Here is a 23,290-nt window from a genome sequence, read left to right as displayed (position 1 = left end):
CTGGGATGGAGTCCCACATTGGGCTCCCTGCTCAGTGGGGAGCCTGCTTCTCCCTCTGCCCCTCCCCCTGATCCTGCTCTCTCTCTCTCTCTCTCATAAATAAATAAAATCTTTAAAAAAAATAAAGATGCTTCTGGTAAGGTCTCAGAAATGAGAAACATGTTACTGAAAACTGGAAGAAAGACAATTCTTACTATAAAACAGAAAAGAATTTGCTGAACTGTGTTCTAATTTTGTGAAAAATAGAATTTGTAAGTGACAGTGGATATTTAGCAGAGGAGATATCTAAGCATATTAATGCTGTGTACTGCTTATAGTAAAATGAAAGAGGAAAGAGATAAATTGAAGTGTTAAACAGAAAGGAACCAGAATTTGAAGATCTGGAAAATTCTCAGCCTATTCATATGGCAGCCCGGGTGGCTCAGTGGTTTAGCACCGCCTTCAGCCCAGGGCATGATCCTGGACACCTGGGATCGAGTCCCACGTGGGGCCCCCTGTATGGAGCCTGATTCTCCCTCTGCCCCCACCCCTCTCTCTCTCTCATAAATAAATAAAAATCTTAAAAAAAAAAAAAAAAACTGAGAAAGTGTGTTCTGAAGAGAACATCAAGGATGTGGTTGGATAATTATTCCATAAAGAGATTATCCATGGATTTAAACAGCCAGTTCCACAACCAAGACTACTTCTTTATACAGATAAAGATATGCATATAAGAAGTTTAGGTCTTATGTATTTCTACACTTTAAAATGACCAAGACTCAACTGCTTAGTATGAGCTACCTGTGAATCTTATTGGAAATATTAACTTGGTATCCTTATACAGTATAGTCAACTACTGGATTATAAGCACATTAATTTTTACCTTCCATGGTCAAATTTTCTTTCATACATTCCAATGCTGTGTGAGTTCTTTTGTAGTCTTTTTTTCCTTAACAAGGTGAGAATATTTTTGAAAAAAAAACTGAAAAAAAAAAAGGCCATTCATTTACTTTGCCTTCTACTTTTTTGGCATTCTATTTTATAGCAACAAAATCTACCAATGCCCAATTGCTTGAGTAAAAGGATCTTGATTACAGAAAAGAGTTCTCATCACCCCACATTCAATGTAATCCTAATTCTACTGACTTTGAAACCATAATTTCTCCAGGAATAGCTAAAAGATAAATAGTTGAAAGAGAACATGACAGTTCCATTTGAATGACTGCAAAGGGATTGATCCATATTTTCCTTCAATACTGCAAAGCCTAAGCCTTAGGGGTGAGAGAATGGAGGGAAAACAAATGCTTCTATCTGAGGGTGTATGCAGCATAGGTCTTTGCAGGGCAATGAGGGATGAGCTAATTCTGAGGAGTTCTGGGTTACCTACAGAGTAAGATTTTTTTTTTATAATGTTTTTTAATCCAACATTGATCAGGAGCAATGGGCATTATTTTCCTCATCTTCTTTCCTGTATCTATTCCCAACTGGCTCTTATTCTTCAGCACACCAATATACTCAAGTACCTCACAATTTAAAAATACTTACCTCTCCCTCTAGAAAGTGAATTTTCTCTTTCCTCATCTCTCATTTGCTCTTTGATCCACCACATGCTGGCTTTACTACTTCTTATGCCTTTTAAAATTTTGATAGGGGATCCCTGGGTGGCTCAGCGGTTTAGCGCTGCCTTCGGCCCAGGGCGTGATCCTGGAGTCCCGGGATCGGGTCCCACGACGGGCTCCCTGTATGGAGCCTGCTTCTCCCTCTGCCTGTGTCTCTGCCTCTCTCTCTCTCTGTCTCTCTCATGAATAAATAAATAAAATATATTTTAATAAAGAAATAAAATAAAATAAATAAAATAAAATAAAATAAAATTTTGATAAATTCTTAAATCAAAGATATGAGGACATCCACTTATTTGCCAAATTGGCTTTTAGAGCTTACAGTCTTGAGCAGGACAGACAAAATTAAGGTGAAATTTCAATGGGAAACTCTTCCTGGAACATTTTTTCCCATTTCCTTTTGTCCACTTGTTCACCTCAAAATATGTGTGTGTGCACTGAAAAAAAACCTGGCCTTATAAACACTAATAGTCAAATATAGATTTGTCCTTACTTCCGCAACTGTTTAGGTTAGAAATGGTGCCTAATAGATGTCCCTTTACAACACAAACACATGTACACACATAAACTCTTCAATTTCTCTAAAGAGTGAATTCCATTATTTTTATAAATGAAATTCAAATAAACAATAAAATTCCTAACAGATTCCCATTAATTGTGTCAGCCCTTCATCCTGAAAGAAAACTTCTTTTCCAGGTTTCTGGATATACCCACTATTAAATGTCAGTATTTAATGGATGTCATCCCTTCATGTAAGGCATACATTCCTCATAGATTCAAATGGATACGTACTGATAAAAGCAATAAAAAATGAGATTGCCAATAGGAGCAGAAGTATCAGCAATGAGACAGAAAGTAGCTTGGGAAAACTGGGGTTACTTTTGTGTGGGCTAGTCTTTTCTTTGGGAGCTGAAGGAGAAATCAAAAGAGTTTCATCAGTAATAAATTCTGACTTTTACTTCCTTTCTCCTCTTCCCCTTCTCCCTTTTCTTGGATGACATAGTATTACCAACAACATGAAATTTGAAATAATATGAAAATAGGAAAAAAATAATAAGGTTCATTGTAGAAACTTTGGAAAACATATAAAAGCACAAATTCCTATCATTGAGGATAACTATTGTTAATGTTTTGGAAAATATCCTTCCAATAATTTTTAAAGTGTATATACATACATACATATTCATACATACATTTTCCCCACACGATTGACATACCATATATACTGGTTTTTGACCTACTATATTCTTATACACTATACCATGAACATTTTTTATACAGCCATATTTTCTTCTTTAACACTATTGTGGTTGCATAGGATTTCATCATATATGTAAATATTCTTCCAGATTGTTCCCAACTTTAACTACTTTAAATAATGCCATAGCACATAAACCTTTTTTAAAAAAAGATTTTATTTTATTTATTTATTCATGAGAGACACAGAGAGAGAGGCAGAGACACAAGTAGAGGGAGAAGTGGGCTTCCTGCAGGGATCCTGATGTGGGACTTAATCCCAGGACCCCAGGATCACGACCTAAGCCGAAGGCAGATGCTCAACCACTGAGCCACCCAGGTGTCCCATAGCACATAAATCTTAATTATAGTCATTCTCTCATCACATTCTTTTTTTTTTTTTTTTTTATGATAGTCACACAGAGAGAGAGAGAGAGGCAGAGACATAGGCAGAGGGAGAAGCAGGCCCCATGCACCGGGAGCCCGACGTGGGATTTGATCCCGGGTCTCCAGGATCGCGCCCTGGGCCAAAGGCAGGCGCCAAACCGCTGCGCCACCCAGGGATCCCCCTCATCACATTCTTAAAATAAGGTCAGACATTTTTAGTCACTATTTCATGGTTAAGTATTATTTTCTCAATGGCTAGTGTCAAAAAGACAAGAAATATCAAGTGTTGGTAAGGATATGGAGAAAGGGGACCCTCAGGCACTGTCAGTGGGAATGTAAACTACTGCCACTGTGAAAACCAGTATGAAGTTTCCTCAAAAAATTAAAAATAGAAATATCATATGATCTATTAACTTCACTACTGGATATTTACCCAAAGAAAGACACTAAATCAAAAATATATGCACCCCTATGATCGTTGCAGCATTATTTAAAGCAGTTAAGACAGGAAGGCAACCTAAATGGCCATCCATCCATGAATGGATAAAGTAAATGTGATATTTATATTAGTAGAATATCATTCAGCCATTAAAAAAAGGAACTCTTATCATTTGTGACAACATGGATGAAACTTGAGGGCATTATACTTAGTGATATAAGTCAGAGAAAATAGCATATGATCTCATTTATCTGTGGAATCCAAAAAAGCAAAACAAAGCAAAACTCATACAGAGAACAAATTGGTGGTTCCCAGAGGTGGGGGAGGTGGTGGTAGGGAATGGGTGGGTGGAAGGGGTTAAAAGGTACAAATTTCCAGTTATAAAATAAAGAAGTCGGGATCCCTGGGTGGCGCAGCGGTTTAGCACCTGCCTTTGGCCCAGGGCGCGATCCTGGAGACCCGGGATCGAATCCCACGTCGGGCTCCCAGTGCATGGAGCCTGCTTCTCCCTCTGCCTATGTCTCTGCCTCTCTCTCTCTCTCTCTCTCTCTCTCTCTCCGTGACTATCATAAATAAATAAAAATTAAAAAATAAATAAATAAAATAAAATAAAGAAGTCATGGTTGTAATGTACAGCATGTTGACTATAGTTAATACTATAGATTACAGTAGTATCAACTATTAAATATTATTACATCTCAGAAGTTGCTAAGAGATTAAATCTTAAAAGGTCTCATCACAAGAAAAAAAATTATATAAAAATTTATGGTGATGAACATTAACTAGATTTATTGTGATGATTTCACAAATATATACAAAAATAAAATCATTACAGTGTACATCTGAAACTAATACAGCAGTCCTCCCTCCCTTACTCAGTTTTGCTTTACATGAATTTTACAATTACCTGTGGTCAGCTGTGGTCTGGAGGCAGATGATCCTCCTTCTGATATATCCTCAGAAGGTGAAGAGCAGCCTAACGCTAATACTTATATCATTCACTTCACATCATCTCATCACATAAGAATTTTATCATCTCACATCATCACAAGAAAAAAGAAAGGTGAATGCAGTTCAATATTTTGAGTGAGAGAGATCATATTCACCTAACTTGTATTATAGTATATTGTTATAATTGTTCTGTTTTATTATTAGTTATTGCTGTTAATGTCTTAGTGTGCCTAATTTATAAATTAAATTTTTATCATAGGTATATGTGTATACGAAAAAAAACACAGTATATAGGGTTTGGTACTATCCACTGTTCAGGCATTCACTGGGGATCTTGGACCATATTCCCCAGATAAGAGGGGACTACTATATACTGTTATTTGTCAATCATACCTCCTTAAAAAATTTTTTGAAAGAATTGTTTTCTCAAAGTTACGGGGTATTGACAAGTGAGGTATGCAATGGATTTTCTGAATGCAGGGCAGTTTTTCCTGTAATGTAAGACACTCTCTGTAACTTTCTAGTCTTTCATCTGCATCAGTGTTTGGTTCCACTTTAGTTCAGTACTAACAAATACACCCACAACATTCTCTACTCAAACTTTTCCCCAAAAAAAAAAAAAAAAAAAAAACTTTTCCCCTCTAACTGAGCCCATTAATTCATCAATAGCCCCTGCATCTGGACTGATGGTTTCAAGATCTATTGCCAATCTCCTGACTGCATCTCACTCAGCTTCAAAAGGCACAGGAGAACAACTTCTCAGCATAATTATCACTCTCCTTAACTCAGGACTGTATGGACTTGTCACACTTCAATTCTGTTAAGAGTATTATCTTGGCAACTCAATCTTGTGTCCCAATTGCGGCCAGAGAAGCAGCAACTAACATAACCTATACTTCATTTATAGTATTCTCTCTTCATCCTTCATCTCATTAACTTTGTCCATCAGAAAATGCTTCTTACCTGCAGGAGGCCATCATTTGATGCCTGAGGACTTGGGTTCACTTTTGAAACTTAGTTCAGTGTAAGTGGTCTCTGAAGTCATATTGAAAAATCTGCTCTTTTCAAAAAATTTTCACCTCTTCCTTAAAACACTTTAAAATGAAACTCGAACATGGTGGCAACTTGTCATACTTCCAAGAACAGGAGCCCCAGATAGGCAATAACCCTGAGAGGAATCTCATGAAAATTAAAAACCTCAGAGAGTGGCCCAACCCCCAGGACCAAACACAGCGAGAATCAATGCATTTAAATATATGTCAGCAAATACAATAAAAGTAGGAACTTGGGAATTCAAATATAGATTTAAAAAAAAAAAAAAACAGGGGCATTCCAGATGGCTCAGCGGTTTAGTGCCGCCTTCGGCCCAGGGCGTGATCCTGAGGACCCGGGATCAAGTCCCACGTCAGGCTCCCTGCATGGAGCCTGCTTCTCCCTCTGCCTCTGTCTGTGCCTCTTTCTCTCTGTGTGTTTCTCATGAATAAATTAATAAAAATCTTAAATAAATAAATAAACACACACAGGAAGTAAAGAAACAAACTAAGCAATTAGAAAAATCTTTTCTGAGACCTGTATTATCTGAACTCATTAGCAAAAATGAAATTCTACACGCAAATATAATTATTTCTACCAACCTGGGCATATACTCATTCATGCTGTATTCTCCTCATGTGTAGCTGATCTGACAACTTTGGGGGATCACATTCTAAGAGGATCATTGACAAAAAACTCATATGTTAGCCTCTCCACTTTCAAGAGTCAGTGTCTTCTAATGTAGTAGGGAAGTCAAAGCTTAGATCATGTCTTCTGAAGCTGCTTCTTAGCACTCTCTGCTTTTCTCTGTTCTTAACTGACTCTCTCATGGATCTCCATTGATTTTGCTACAGTTATTTCCAGCAGCTCCTAAAAGCAGCTCTTTGTGCTGGATGTTAACAGAGTAGGCCAGCCTTTACCCTACCCATCTCTATCACTTTAATTCCCATAACACCACAACAAAAGAAAATACACGTCAATGTGACTATTTTTTAACAAGTTAGGATAATTTAATGGAATCACAAATTAGGAGATAAACTCAGTGATACATACGGCTTTTTCTAAAAGGCAAGAGGAAAACACTCCAAAAATTGAATCCTTCATACAGAATCTTCTCAGACATGCTCTTAGCTCACACCCTAGGTTCAGTTCTCTCTAAATGATCCTCCTTTTAATTTCCCTCACCAAACTCCTCCATCAACTGCATAACACTTAACCTTATTTATTTCTATATCAAGGTACATTGAAAACCATGCATTCACACTAATAACCTTCAATTCCAACTCAACACCAGAGTTCGTTCTAGTTTTCTCCCTTCTACATTTCTAATGTCCTTCTGTTACAGTAAGAAACCTGCTTCCTTTGTCTTTAACTTTTTTTTTTTTTTTTTAGTAATCCCCTGAATTTAGTCAATTTTCTATCTTTTTTGTGATTTCCTTTCTGAGCTCTTCTCTCCCTGATTGGGCTCTGACCTCCCAATCTAGGCCACCATTAATTGTTAGAGCCTTTAATTTGCTTGGATATTTGTACACAGAACCAGCCAACCGCCATGGACATCATCTTCATCTTGCTCAGGTCCTACATCCCACGCTAGGCTACCCTCCATAGGAAATCCCTCTTTACTCTGCCTAGACTCTGATTGCTGATGCTGGCTCCCTAACCCCCATGGGGAATCCTCCTATCCCACTCAGGTTCTAAAACCCTATACAAGACCCCCCCAGTTGAGTGGAAACTCTCCTCAACCTTCCTGGGCTCAGAGTCCCCACACTGGGCTACCCTCCCACATGGACAACTTCCTTATCTTGTTCAGCCTCTATCTACGTTTTGCATGTACACTTCCCTCACTCTGCTTGGGCCATGAAATCCTATGCCAGGTCCCCCACCTCCCAGCAAGGATTATCCTGCTTGAGCTCCCTGCACCTGCCTACCCCACTACATAGATGTCCTCTCCACATTTCAGACACTAGCACACCAGACCAGGGTGCCTTTGATACCCTCTCCATACTAGGCTATTGTGATGTGTGGACACTCTTCTCAGTATGCACAGAGTCTGGTTCCCCATGCTGGAAATACTTTCCCACCCCTGCAGAGATGTTCTCATTCTTTTGGACTCCAACACCACTGTCAAGCCACCCTCCTGAATATCACCCTTCTGAATTCTGACAACCTGTCCCCGACCACTGTGGCTCTCCCATCACACCCTACAACAAACCTTTACTTTCTTCTGCTCCACCTAAGATTTTACTTAGAACTGAACTGTTTAATAAGGAAAGGGAAAGGGATATGAAAAAATATAAGAGGGGGGAGAGCTAATTCTTGCAAATTTTCTAGCAAATGACTACTAGACCTAACAAATACTTGCACATTTGCATGTGTGCATGCATACATCCTTCTCCCAAGAATAATCATTGATTATCAGAGCCTTAATAGTCTAAGTTTATAAAGAAAAAACAAAATATGTTCCTAAAGGTATCTCTTTCCCTGCAGTAAATTACATTATAACTAGATTGCACTATTATCACAAACAACCCAACCTGAGTGGCTTATAATGACAAACATTTATGTCTCACATAAATGGTCTTGATTGTAACTCTGCTTGGCTCTTAGTATATTCTCATTCTGGAACCTAGGTTCATAGAGCAGTTCCTTATAAGCTGAAACAAGTAGAAATATTCAAATCCTCTCTTCAGATAAGGCATTACATCCACCATGATCCCACTAGCCAATGGAAGTCACCTGGACTTAATATGAATAGGGCAGGGAAGTACCCTCTATCTACAGAGAGACAGGTCAAAGGCAGCAAAATTCCACAGACTGTGTGGCTAAAATAACTTATTTCTCAGTTCTGGAGGCAGGGAAGTCTAAGATCAATGTGCCAGCAGATTTGTTATCTGGTGAGAACCCCCCTTCCTAGCATAGATGGACATCTTCTCACTACATCCTCACATGGCAGAAGTGGTGTGGGAGCTCCCTGGGGTCCCTTTAATAAGGACACCAGTCCCATTCATGAGAGTTCTACCCTCAAGACCTATTACCTCCAAAAGGCCTAACCTTGTAATACCATCATATCAGTAATTAGGATTTTAACATATGAATTTTGAGGAGACACTTTCAGTCTATAGCACTCTTTATTTAGCCAAGGGATCTCTAGAGCAGTGATCTTTAAAATGAGGCACAATACCCCAGATGGTCTCTTAAAAGGATCTTCTAGGGCACAGAAATAAAATACTAGAACATCTATTAATAGGTATTTAAAATGTTAAGTAAAATAAGCTTTATGACTATCATATGGGTTCAGTGTTGGTTACAAGTCATGTGTGGTACAGGATCTATCATGAGGAAAGAGTGGAGGTTCCACAACTCTTAAGTTGATGGTGCATCTCCACTTGTTCATTCTCTCTGTATGTTGCATCATATTGTAATTTAAATACCTGTGTAATTAAGAATTTGGCTGCTTTTGTACCCAGTTCCTGGGAGGTAGCCTCTAAATCCTTAGAATCGCCTGAGTGATATGTCTTTGTTATTCATGGTGGGCCCTGATAGTTTATGCTAATGAAGTTACTCTCAGTGAGCCTCTCTTTTGTGCTAACATGATGATTCAAGGTAGGGACTGACCGAGCCAGAAAGATCAACCACAGAATTAGAGGTGTTGGGCTTTGAGCCATGAGATATCAGCCCAGACAGGGGAGAGATGAAGACTTGAATTCAACCTTGGCAAATGACTCAATGAAGCATTCCTATGTAACAAACTCTGATAAAAACTTTGAGCACCAAGACTTAGGTGAACTCGTCTGGCTGGCAATACTATGGCATACATCAATGTGCCATCCATGGGAACAATTAAAGCTTCATGTTTGGGACCCTCTCAGATCTTGCCTTATGCATCCCTCCCTTTGGATAGCTCGGATTTTGTATTCTTTTGCTATAATAAAACTGTAAGGATGGCTAGCATTTCTCTGAATCCAATGAGTTGTTCTAGCAAATTATCAAATCTGAGGGAGTCATGGGAACCCCCAAATTCGTAGGAAGTTGATAATAAGGGAAGCTGAAACCCCCCAGCTTGTGGCTGGTATCTGAAAGGAGAGCCATATTATGGAGGACTATGGCCTTAATCTGTGAAATCTGGTCTAACTCCAGGCAGTTGGTGTCATAAATCATTACAATTCCTCAAAATAGTTTCATGAAACAAGATATTAAAATATTTGTGATTTTTTTAATAAGATGGGAAGTGACCATCTTATTCACTTTGGAAAATTACTTAAAAGAATTCAGAAACTTGCTCAAATATTGCTATGTTTAAAAAGCAGAAAAAGACAAGTGTTCCAATTTTGCTCACTTTTTCAGTGCTATGAAATAGCTTCCAAAGCTATGCTTTAGCAAATACTAAAGCATATGAACACGTGTGTGTGTGTACGCACACAATCAACCTTTGCTTTCAAAGTAAGGGTGATGTTTTGACTGTAAGTGAGAAGACAATTATTTTATAAAAGAAACTGTTATGGAAAGAACAATTGGAAAATTGATGATTAGATAACAATATTTCCTTCACGTTGTGATTTTCCTTTTGCCAGAAATTATATAAGGACATGGCTTAGGGATCCCTGGGTGGCGCAGTGGTTTAGCGCCTGCCTTTGGCCCAGGGCGCGATCCTGGAGACCCAGGATCGAATCCCACGTCGGGCTCCCGGTGCATGGAGCCTGCTTCTCCCTCTGCCTGTGTTTCTGCCTCTCTCTCTCTCTCTCTGTGTGTGACTATCATAAATAAATAAAAATTTAAAAAAATAAAAAAAAAGGACATGGCTTATCCATCCTCCTTTTTGAAATCTTCAAAATGGATGGTTTTAGTGGGTTTTGAACTTATATTAATGAGTTCAAATGTAACAACACTTGTTAGTTTGTAAGTACCACTAGATTAATATAATGAAAAAAAGGTATCTACTAGGTGGTTTTAACAAAAAAGATTTATAGAGAGAATTGAAAAATGAGAATCATAACTTCCTAAGTACAGCTAATGATATTCTTCTCATTTGAGCCATATGTCATTACAAAGTATCTTTTACAACCCATAGCTATTAAAAGCAAGAATTGAAATAAACCAAACTTATAACTAGTCAGATACTTTGTTCTAATAAGTAACATTAAATTTAAAATTGTTTTAAAATATTATTTACTAGTGAAAGGGAATAAAGGGGAAAGGAGAGAAAATGAGTGGGAAAATGAGGGTGACAGAACATGAGAGACTCCTAACTCTGGGAAATGAACAAGGGGTAGTGGAAAGGGAGGTGGGTGGTGGGTTGGGGTGACTGGGTGACGGGCACTGAGGGGGGCACTTGACGGGATGAGCACTGGGTGTTATGCTATATTTTGGCATACTGAATTCCAATAAAAAAATATACAAACAATTTTTTAAAAACACTTACTTTGTCTTTACCACATCCTTTTTATTTTTGTTTAATATACATAATAGGCTTGCGAGAATATTAGTTATCTGTGTAATCAACCATCTTAAATCTTAGTACCTTAACACTACAACCATTAATTTAACTCAAATTCCTGAGTTTGACAAACTGGGCTGGGCTCAGCTGGATAGTTCTGGTTTGAGTCAAGTGTGGCTAATCTCAGCTCAACCTGTTCATATATCTATCTATGGTCAGATACCAGATTTTTTTTTTAAGATTTTATTTATTCATGAGAGACACAGAGAGAAAGACTGAGACAAAGGCAGAGAGAGAAGCAGGCTCCCCACAGGGAGCCTGATGAGGGACTTGATCCCAGGACCCCAGGATCATGCCCTGAGCCGAAGGCAGATGTTCAACCACTGAAACACCCAGGCATCCCCAGATACCAGATTGATAAGGATTTATGTAAGATGGCCCCAACTGAGACAGCTCCACTGGTCCCTCATTCTCCAAGTAGACTAAACAGGGTTCCAAGAGCAGCAAGAGATCAAGTCCAATGCATACATATGTTTCAAATCCCTACTTGCATCACATTATGTAGTCTTTCATTGTCCAAAGCACTTCATGGTCAAGCCCAGAGTCAGTGCAGATGCTCTAAGACAAATACTACAAGAAGATATGGACAAATTAGTTATTGCTATAATCATTCTCTCTCAAATAGTGAATAAATCTGGATCACAAAATGAAGTAACTATTCTCATTGGGATTTCTTCTGGCTTGATGTTCACATAAGTGCTCTGGTTAAGACAGTAATAGTGATAGGTCCTGAGACCTATCCCATCCTTGGTTCCAGGACAGCAAAGAAACAGACTCAGAAATACTCCTTAATACATGGTACTAAGGGCACTGAGATGGTCAAAAAAAGGTGTCAGAGGGCTGATCTGTGAGAGACACCTCAGTTAAATATAAAGAAATACATCTAAAAGGGGTGGGATCCAATCAATGAATGAAGACTAGATGGCCATCTGAGGGACCATCATAAGAGATCAGGTCCAACGCATACATATGTTTCAAATCCCTACTTGCATCACATTATGTAGTCAGGAGCCAGGGCAAAGACAGTATACACAAAGAGCACACAACTCATTTACCAACCACTTTTAAAAAATGGAAGCCCAAAAAAGTACAGTAGGCAAACAAACAACACAGCCTCAACAGTTTTTCATATGACCAGCAACTGACAGACCCTCAAACTAGCTAGATTGGATAATCAATTACTGGAAAACACTGGCGCTCACTGAAAAGAACTAAGAAAACCTGGACTGCCAGATTTTTCTTCTTCTGACCCTACCTTTAAAAACAAGGATAAGTTAATACCAGTTTTTAGAAAAATAAAACTGCTGGTTTTCCATTGCAGGTTTATGATGCTTCCGTCAAAGCTACACAAATAATAATCAAGACTCCTAAGGCTTCTAAACATAATTCATAGAACTCCACAGCCAAATAACAGCAATCCTTGGACTGGTACCAGTCTATGAAGAAGTTCTTAATACCAATCACTCTAAAGACCATCGTCCACCCTCACCTTTTCTGATAACATTACTGTTTATTTTCTTATTGTTATGACTCAACCTGGGTTTCCTCCTGTTAAAAGCAACCAGCCCTGCTATTAATCATCAGTAGTGAAAAAGGATTACAATAATGGTTAACACATTTGAGTTTACTATTTCCTGCCCTATGATGAATAATATTGCTTTCATCAGCTCAATATTCAAAATAATCCTGAAAAATACGCATTGTACTCCCCATTTGACCAATGAGAAAACTGAGAGTTTGAGAAGTTATTTAATTGGCCAAGACCACAGAGCCAATAAAATTAGACTTTCAATTTTAATCCAGGCCTGCCTAATTTCCAAATTTGTTTGTATTCTAAAAGGTTATCTTTCAAAGAGCCACCTACCCAAGCAGATACTGGATAACTATCGTTCAAAGATGTTATGGATGTTTTCTGCAAAACTGTCATTAAATCTCTTTTGAATCAAAGGTTCTGATTCCTTGGAACCTGTAAGAATTAAGGATTTTGATTAAAAAGAGATGAGAGTTTATGTGGTTGCTGGTGAGAAATGGAAAGAAATGTGTGTCTCCATAATGAGCACTGGGTGCTATACACAACTGATGAATCACTGAACTCTACCTTTGAAACTAAAAAAAAAAAAAAAAATTAAAAATTAAATTAAAATTAAAGAAAAATTTTTAAAGAAATGTGTCTCCAGTCCCCCTATTGCTGAATATTGTTTTTACAAAAGCTCCATGCAACTAAATAGAGATTGTGGCAACCTGTCAATGGTTCAGAAACTCCTTTTGCCAAGAAGGCATCTCAGAATCAGCCCCTTAGAGTTTCCCCTACTGAATCATTCCAGGATGACCTTAAACTACCAAGTGTGAAGCATGCTCTTGGCAAAAAAGTAGCTAACTTGGCAAGAACTTCCATATTGTAGGTTGAATTTACCATTGCATACTTGTTTCTCACTAAATTTAAAAACTTTTTTATTTTAAGATTTATTCATTTATTTTAGAGAGAGAGCGAAAGCATAAGTGGGAAGGGCAGAGATAGAATCTCAAGCAGACTCCATGCGGGGTACGGAGCCTGACATGGAGCTCGATCTCATCACCTTGAGACCATCACCCAAGCTGAAACCAAGTGTTGGGCATTTAACTAATGCCCCTAAACTTAAAAGGCTTTTAAAGACCTGTCCAAACAATATTTTTTTAGATGTCATATTTCCCTAGCAAATGCTAACAAAATAAGAATCTGATTAACTTCACCAAGCTATGTCTAAGCTTCTGAGCATAGATTAACATAATAAGTCACCTTTATTTGTACTTTTCTTCAAGCTTTATGGAGTAAAATTGATATATAACACTGTATAAATTTAGAGAGGTAGTGGAAGGGGAGGTGGGCGGGAGGATGGGGTGACTGGGTGACAGGCACTGAGGGGAGCACTTGATGGGATGAGCATTGGGTGTTATACTCTATGTTGGCAAATCAAACTCCAATAAAAAAAATACCAAAAAATTGTATAAGTTTAAGGTATACAATGTGATAATTTGATACATGAATATACTGTAAAATTATTACAATAGAATTAGTAAATATCTCCATGACCTCATATAATTTCCATTTCTTTTTTTGTAGTGAGAATATTTATAAGCTACTCTCCTAGCAAATATCAATTATTAAATACAGTGTTTAACAATACTAGATTATACTCACAATGCTATATATTAGATCCCCAGAACTTGTTAATCTTAGAGCTGGAAGTCTGCATGCTTTGACTAACCTCTCCTCATTTCCCTTGGCTCTTAGTCCTTGGCAACCACGACTCCACCCTATGAGTTCAATGTCTTTAGATTCCACATATAATTGAGATCATATGGTATTTGTCATTTTTTCCAACTTTATTGAGATATCAACACATAAAATACGTAAGCTTAAGATGTATATAGTGATGATTTGATACACATATATACTGCAAAATGATTACTACAGTACGGTTAGTTAACACATCCATCCCTTCATATGACTGATCTACACTCTCGACAACTTTTTTCTTTTTTTTTAAAGATTTTATTTATTTATTCATGAGAGACACAGAAAGAGAGGCAGAGACATAGGCAGAAGGAGAAGCAGGCTCCCTGCAAGGAGCTCAATGTGGGACTCAATCCCAGGACCCTGGGGTCGGTCACAACCTGAGCCAAAGGCAGATGCTCAACCACTGAGCCACCCATTTACCCCTCTCAACAACTTTCAAGTATATAATTAGTATTGTTATTTGACATAAAAGTAAAGGCAAAAAAAGCAAAAATAAACAAGTGGGGCAATATCAAACTAAAAAGCTTTAGCACAGCAAAGCACAAACTACCCATCAGTAATACCTCTCCCAAACTTTAGATTAAAAAGAAAAATCAGTAGGAAAGTACAAGGTGAATCTGGAATATCTTGTTCCACCAGATATAAAGGACTTGGATAGTTAATTTTCAACATCACCAAAATGGTGACATAGGAGATCCCAGTCTTTGTCTCCCCTCAAAGATCAATAATTAGACAGCTATCCATGAAAAAAAAAAACAATTCTGGAGAGCTCTGGAATCTATTTCAGAAATTTTAGCAACACAGTGGAATAAAAAAACCATAGAATAAGCACACAAGAAGAGAAGAAAGCACTTTATTTTGCCTGTACTTTCCTACCACACCCCCCTCCCTCCACCCAAGGCAACACTGCTCAGCACCAAGAGGGTTCTTCCTGGCTACAAAGAATTTCCCTTACCAGAAGAGAAAAAAATGAGGTAAGTCATAACCTTCCCTAGCCTTTCAGAGCACTTCAAGTTCTCACTGCAGTTTTATCCCAACCAGATTGGCAAAGCTGAGATGCACAGAGACAGCTGAGATGCACAAAGACTTGTGACAGGTCACAAGTCACATGTCATAAATCAATGACATTCTCTACAGACAAACGCAGATTTTGCCACTGCAGAAACTAATGACCACAGCAGATTCCCTACAGATTTCACCAACTTTTGCCTCACAGGTCTTCACAACTGCTGACATCAGCCACCTGAATCCCTTCCCACTCCCTCTAACACCTTTCTACACAGAGCCCCTGCCACCCTTCCCAGAGCCCTTGAACCACACCAGCAGCCAACCAAGGCCTCTGCAGCTGGCCAAATATAAGATGCTAGCATAACCCAAGATTAACCTAACAGCAGGTGCACACCTACGTCTAGCTATTCCAGCTATGCACCTGCACAACACCAGCCTAATGCTCATCACTACCCACCACTACAGTGCACACAACCAGAGAAAAAGGCCATGCAAATAGAGAATATACCAAAAGCCAAGGTTCCTGCAACTGCCAGTGAGCCCAAAGTTGGCTCCAGCCCTTGCTGCCTACCCTGACCCCAACTACTACATGTGTCTGCAACTGGCCCCTACCACCTAACAGGCACTTGCAGATGGTCCCCGCAGCCATGTGTGTACACACCACAAGGTCTAGCCACCACCACTGTCTGCCCTGGTCCCTAGCTACTGGACCTGTAGGCACCACTGAGGACTCCAAGAACCCTTACGGACTCTGCAGACCCCTTTTGGCAGTGCTTGCCAAAAACACCTGTCAGTGCTATAGACCCCCATGGTCTGACCCAAAGACACATCATGCCCCACCCCATCTATGGTACAACCACACATCCCAGCAGTTAGCACCCTGCACCAACAGAACTGGGGTCATGGTATGCTCCAGCATGTGCCCACACACAGGTAAAAAAGCCTTCCCTTATGGAAGTTAGGCCATAAGTCTAGGAGAGGGACTGTCTCTTCAAAGATTCAGCCGAGGCTACAAAAATAATGAAGGAACACGCAGAGAAATACAGTAAACCTCTAGTAACTAATCCCAAAGAAATGGGAGATCCAGGAAATACCTGACCAAGAACTCAAAATAATTGCTCTAAAGATGCTCAGAGAGCTGTAAGAGAATAGAGAGAAACAATTTAATGATATTAGAAAAACAATACAAGAAAAAATGAGTTCAACAGACAACATAAGAAACCAAACAGAAATTTTATAGCTAAAGAGTACAATGACTGAAGAATTCAACAGGAGGCTTCAACAGCAGACTTAACCAGGAAAAATAATCAGTAATCAAGAAGACAGATTTAAAAAAAAAAAAAAAAGACAGATTAATTGAAATTATCCAGTTAGAGAGCAAAAAGAAAAAAGAATGAAAAGAGAGGACAAAGTCTACAAGACTTACAAGAAACCATTAAGACAAACAATCTACATATCATTAGAGTCCCAGAGATAAAAAAGGGAAAAAGGGACAGAAAACGATTTAAAGAAATAATGGCTAAAAATATACCAAACCTGAGGAGAGATTTGGACATTCAAATTCATGGAAAAAAAAGAGATCACCACAAAATCTCAACCCAAAATGATCTTCTCTGAAGAAAAAAGCTATGGGCAGCCCTGGTGGGCTAAAAAACAAAAAAACAAAAAACCTAAGGGGTGCCTATATCTTTTTGAATTCGTGTTCTTATTTTCTTTAGGTAAATACCCAGTGGTGGAATTATTGAATCATATGGTATTTGTTTTTAAATTTTTTTTTTTTTTTTAAGATTTTACTTATTTATTCATGGAGACACAGAGAGAGGCAGAAACATAGGCAGAGGGAGAAGCAGGCTCTCTGTGGGGAGCCTGATGTGGGACTTGATCCCAGGGCCCTGGGATCATGACCTAAGCCAAAGGCATTGCTCTATTTTCAATTTCTTGGGGAACCTCCATACTGTTGTGCACAGTAGCTACACCAATTTGCATCCCCACCAATGGTGCATGTAAGGGTGCCTTTATATCCTTGCCAACACTTGTTATTTCTTGTATTTTTTATTTTAACCATTCTGACAAGTGTGAGGTACTATCTCATTGTGGTTTTGATTTGTATTTCCTCGATGATTAATGATTTTGAGCATCTTTTCATGCGTCTTTTGGCCATCTCTATGTCTTTAGACAATGTTCAGGTCCTCTATCCATTTTTAGTAGGATTATTTGTTTTTTGGGATGTTGTTATTTAAGTTCTTTATATATTTTATATATCAACCCCTTTCTGGATATATCATTTGCAGTTCAGTAGGTTGCCTTTTTGTTTTGTTGTTTCTTTCACTCGCGAAAACTTTTCATTTTGATATAGTCCCAGTAGTTTTATTTAATTTTAATTTTATTTATTTTTAAAGATTTTATTTATTTAGTTGGCAGAGAGAGAGCACAAGCAGGGGGAGCAGGAGAGGGAGAAGCAGGGAGCCTAAAATGGGGCCTGATCTCATGACCTGAGCCAAAGGCAGACACTTAATGGACTGAGCAACCCAGGTGCCCCTGGTGGTCCCAATAGTTTATTAGCTTTTGTTTTCCTTGCCTGAGAAGATGTCTATGATTTTTTCTGGAATTTTCTGTTTTTAGGTTTCACATTTAGACCTTTAATCTATTTTGAATTTATTTTTGTAAGAAAGTGATTTAGTTTCATCCTTTTGTATATAGCTGTCTGGTTTCTCAGCACCATTTGTTGAAGAGACGATCTTTTCCCCATTTTAGGTTCTTGCCTCCTTTGTCTTACATCAATTGACCATGTAAGTGTGGGTTTATTTCTGGGTTTTCTATTCTGTTTCATTGATCTGTGTTTCTTTTTTCATCCCAGTATTATACTGTTTTGATTACTACAGCTTTGTAGTATATATTGAAATCTGGAATTATATGATACTCTAGCTTTGTTCTTTTTTTTTTCTAGCTTTGTTCTTTATTTTATTTATTTATTTTAAAGATTTTATTTATTTATGAGAGACACACAGAGAGAGAGAAGCAGAGACACAGGCAAAGGGAGAAGCAGGCTCCATTTAGGGAGCCCGACATGGGACTCAATCCCTGGTCTCCGGATCATACCCTGGACCGAAGGCGGCGCTAAACCACTAAGCCACCTGGCTGCCCACCTCTTATATTTATTGAGGCATTATTTACAATAGCCAAGAAATGGAAACAACCAAAGTGTCCACTGATAGATAAAAGGATAAAGAAGGGCAATGCTGGTGACTCAGCAGTTTAGCACCGCCTTCAGCCCAGGGTGTGATCCTGGAGACCTGGGATTGAGTCCCACGTTGTGCTCCCTGCATGGAGCCTGCTTCTCCCTCTGCCTGTTTCTCTGCCTCTCTCTCTCTCTCTCTCTCTCTCTCTGTGTGTGTCCCTCATGAATAAATAAAATCTTTAAAAAAAAAGGATAAAGAAGATATGGTATATGCATGTATGTATATACATATATGTGTATATGTATATATGTATTTATATATGTATATATGTCATATATGTGTATATGTGACATATATATCATATATGTGTGTGTATACACACACACGTGGTGGAATATTACAAAGCCATAAAAAATGAGATCTTGCTATTTGCAACATGGATGGCCCTAGAGGGTATAGTGCAAAGTGAAATAAGTCAGACAGAGAAAGACAAATACCATATGATTCATTCACATGTGGAATTAAGAGACAAAAAAGCAGACTCTTAAATACAGAAAACAAACTGATGATTGCCAGAGGAGAGATAAGTGGATGAGTGAAGTGGATAAAGGGAATTAAAAAGTACAAACTTCACAGCACCTAGATGGCTCAGTCAGTTAAGTAACCAACTCTTGATTTCAGCTTAGGTCATGATCTCACAGCTGTGGGATCGAGCCCCTCATCAGCCTCCTCCGTGCTGAGTGTAGATGGAGCCTGCTTAAGATTCTCCCTCCCCCTCTCCATCTAACCCACCTCATACTTTCTAAAAAAAAAATAAAAGGTACAACCTTCCAGTTACAAAACAAATCACAGAACATTCCATCCAGTAAAAGCAGAACATTCTTTTCAAGTGCAAACATAACATTTTCCAGAGTAGATCATAGGTTAGATTAAAAACCAAATCTTGGGAAATTTAAGAAGACTGAAATCAAACCAAGATCTTCTCCGACCGCAATAGGATAAAACTAGAAATCAATAAAAGGAAGAAAGCTAGAAAATTCAAATATATGAAGATTAATAGGTTCTTGAACAACCAATACATCAAAGAAATCAAACAGGAAATTTAAAAAAACTCTTGAAACAAACAAAAATAAAAACACAACATACCAGAGCCTATGTAAGACTACAAAATTCTAAAAGGTAACTTTATAGTGATACATGCCTACATTAAAAAAAAGAAAGATCTCGGGATCCCTGGGTGGCGCAGCGGTTTGGCGCCTGCCTTTGGCCCGGGGCGCGATCCTGGAGACCCGGGATCGAATCCCACGTCGGGCTCCCTGCGTGGAGCCTGCTTCTCCCTCTGCCTATGTCTCTGCCTCTCTCTCTCTCTCTCTGTGTGACTATCATGAATAAATAAATAAAATCTTTAAAAAAAAAAAAAAAAAAAAGAAAGATCTCAAATAAATAACCTCACTTTACACCTCCAGGAACTGGAAAAAGAAAAACAAAGCCCAAAGTTAATGCAAGGAACAAAATAACAAAGGTCAGAGCGAAAATAAATAAAACAGAGACCAGAAAAACAATAGAAAAAGATCAGCAAAACTAACACCTTGTGTTCTGAAAAGATAAAATCAACAAGCCATTATTTAGCAAAACAGAAAAAAAAGGAGGGAAGACTCAAGTAAAATCAAAAATGAAAGAGAAGATATTACAACCAGTAGTACAGAAATACAAAGGATTCTAAGAGACTACTGTGAACAACTATATGCCATTAAATTGGATAACACAGAAAAATGGAAACATTCCTAGAAACATATAGCCTATGTAAACAGAATCAGTAAGTAATAGAAAATCTGAACAGACCAATAATAAGTGGATTTTTAATCAAAAAACCAAAATCTGCCAACAAAGTCCAGAACCAGAAGATTTTAGAGGAGAATTCTACCAGACGTTTAAAAAAAATTAACACCTATTCTTCTCAAACCCTTTAAAAAAATTCAAGAGGAGGAAATACTCCCAAACTCATTTTAGGAGGCTAACATTACCTTGATTCCAAAGCCAGATAAAGACACTACAAAAAAAGAAAATTAACTCTATGCCAATATTCCTAATGAATATACGTACAAAAATTCTCAACAGAATATTACTAAACCAAATTCAACAGCACGTTAAAAGGATCTTACACCATGACAAGATAGGATTCATCCCTGGGATGCAAAAATAGTTCAATGTATGTAAAACGTTAACTGTGATACATCATATTAATAAAATGAAAGACAGGGCAGCCCGGGTAGCTCAGCGGTTTAGCGCCACCTTCAGCCCAGGACATGATCCTGGAGTCTTGGGATCGAGTCCCACATCAGGTTCCCTGCATGGAGCCCATTTCTCCCTCTGCCTGTGTCTCTGCTTCTCTGTCTCTATGTCTCTCATGAATAAATAAATAAAATCCTTAAAAAATAATAATAAAATAAAATAAAATGAAAAAAAGTTACATTATCTCAATAGATGTACTAAAAGAATTTGACAAAATACAACATCCTTTCATTATAAAAACTCTAAACAAATTGGTTACAGAAGAGGAATGCCTGGGTGGCTGAGCATCTGCCTTTGGCTCAGGGAGTGAGTAATCCTGGAGTCCCAGAATCGAGTCCCACATAGGGCTCCCTGCATGGAGCCTGCTTCTCCCTCTGCCTGTGTCTCTGCCTCTCTCTCTCATGCCTGTCTCTCATGAATAAATAAATAAAATCTTAAAAAAAAAAATTGGTTACAGAAGAAATGTATCTTGGCGTGATAAAATTCACAGGTAACGTATTCACAATAGTGCAGAGTTGAAAGCTTCTCCTCTGCAATAAGAACTCTTAGAAAAGGAGGACCACTCAACATTCCTATTAATAAATACAGTCCTGGAAGTCCAAGCCAGAGTAATCAGACAAGAAAAAGAAATAAGAGTCATCCAAATCAAAAAAGAAAAAGTAAAATTGTCTCTGCAGATGGTAAGATCTTATATAGAGAAAATTCTAAAGACACCACCAAAAAAACTGTTAGAATAAACCAATTCAGTAAGGTGGCAGGCTACAAAATAAACATACAAAAATCAGTTGCATTTTTTACATACTAACAATGAAACAACTGAAAAAGTAATAAAGAAAATCCCATTCACAATAGCATCAAAAATAACAAAATACTTTAAGAATAAATTCAACCAGGAAGGTGAAATTTCTATATACCAATCACTGTAACTTTGATGAAAGAAACTGAAAACAAAAAATGGAAAGATATCTTGTGTTCATTAACTTAAAGAATAAATATTGTTAAAATGTCCACATTACCCAAGCCATCTATAGATTCAATGCAATCTCTATAAAAATTCCAATAGCATCTTTCACAGAAATAGATAAAACAATTCTAAAATTTGTATGGAACCACAAAAGTACCTTCCAAAGTAATAGCCAAAGCAATCATGAAGGAAAAAAGGACAAAGCCAGAGGCATCATATTTCTTGATTTTAAACTATTCTATAAAGCTATAGTATTTAAAATAGTAAAGGTATAAAAATAGACATATACACCAATGAAACAGACCAGAGAGCCCAGAAATAAACCCCTGCATTTATAGTATTTGACAAAGGCACCAAGAACACTCAGTGGGAAAAGGACAGTGACTTCAACAAATAATGTCTGGAAAACTAGATTACCAGTTTTATATGCAGAAAAATGAAACTGGACCCCTATCTTACACCACTCTCAAATATTAACTCAAAATAGGTTAAAGACTTAAATGTAAGACTGATACAATAAAACTCCTCTAAGAAAACAGAGAGGAAGCTCCTTGACATTGGTCTAGGAAACGATTTTTTTAGATAGAACCCCAAGAGCACAAGTAACAACAATAAAAATCATCAAATGGGAATATATCACACTAAAAAGCTTCTGCATGAAAGAGAAACATTTTTTAAAAAAATGAAGATTGGGGTGCCTGGGTGGCTCAGTCAGTTAAGCATCTGCCTTCAGCTCAGGTCATAATCTCAGGGTCCTGGGATTGAGCCCAGCATCGGGCTCCCTGCTCAGCAAGGGGGTCTGCTTCTCCCCCTCCCTCTGCCTCCCTGTCCTCCACCCCATCGCTCCTACTCTCTCTCAAATAAATTTTAAAAAATTGAAGACAATCTATGGAATGGGAAAAAATACTTGCAAACTATTTGAGGAGTTAATACCTAAAATATATAAAGAACCCCTACAATTCAGTAACGAGAAAAACAATTGAATTAAAAATGGGCAGAGGAACTACATGGACATTTTTCCAAAGATATAAAATGGCCAGCAGCCTTTTTTCTTTCATTTAAAAAAAGTAGGTTATATTTATTTAAAGTCACAAGCAGTTGACTATCTCCATGTGACTCAAGACCCAAAGATACCATTTCTATTTTACTCCATTTCAAGCCCTAGGGTGGGGCCCAGACTGGTAGGGGTGATGCTTGGGGCCCATTCACATAAAAAGATGTTCAACATCAGTCATCATCAGGGAAATGCAACTCAAAAACGCAATAAAATATCAACTCACACCTTTTAGAATGGCTGTCATCAAGATGACAAGAAATAACAAGCATTGGCAAGGATGTAGAGAAAAAGGAACTCTTGTACACTGTTGATGTAAAGACAAAGTAGTACAGCACTATTTTTTAGTACAGCACTATTGAAAACAGTATGGAAGTCC

At 38.0% G+C, this 23,290-nt stretch overlaps 1 pseudogene; it reads right to left on the bottom strand.

Moving 5' to 3' along the window:
- LOC140616713 (C-type lectin domain family 4 member A-like) overlaps positions 1-18,555 on the bottom strand; it is a 29,112-nt pseudogene extending 10,557 nt beyond the window's left edge.
- Positions 18,556-23,290: the final 4,735 nt, after the last annotated feature.

Source organism: Canis lupus, chromosome 25 (genome assembly GCF_048164855.1).
Source record: "Canis lupus baileyi chromosome 25, mCanLup2.hap1, whole genome shotgun sequence".
Lineage (NCBI taxonomy): Eukaryota > Metazoa > Chordata > Mammalia > Carnivora > Canidae > Canis > Canis lupus.
Note: the sequence above shows the minus strand (reverse complement) of the source record. Positions and strands in the feature narration are given on the sequence as shown.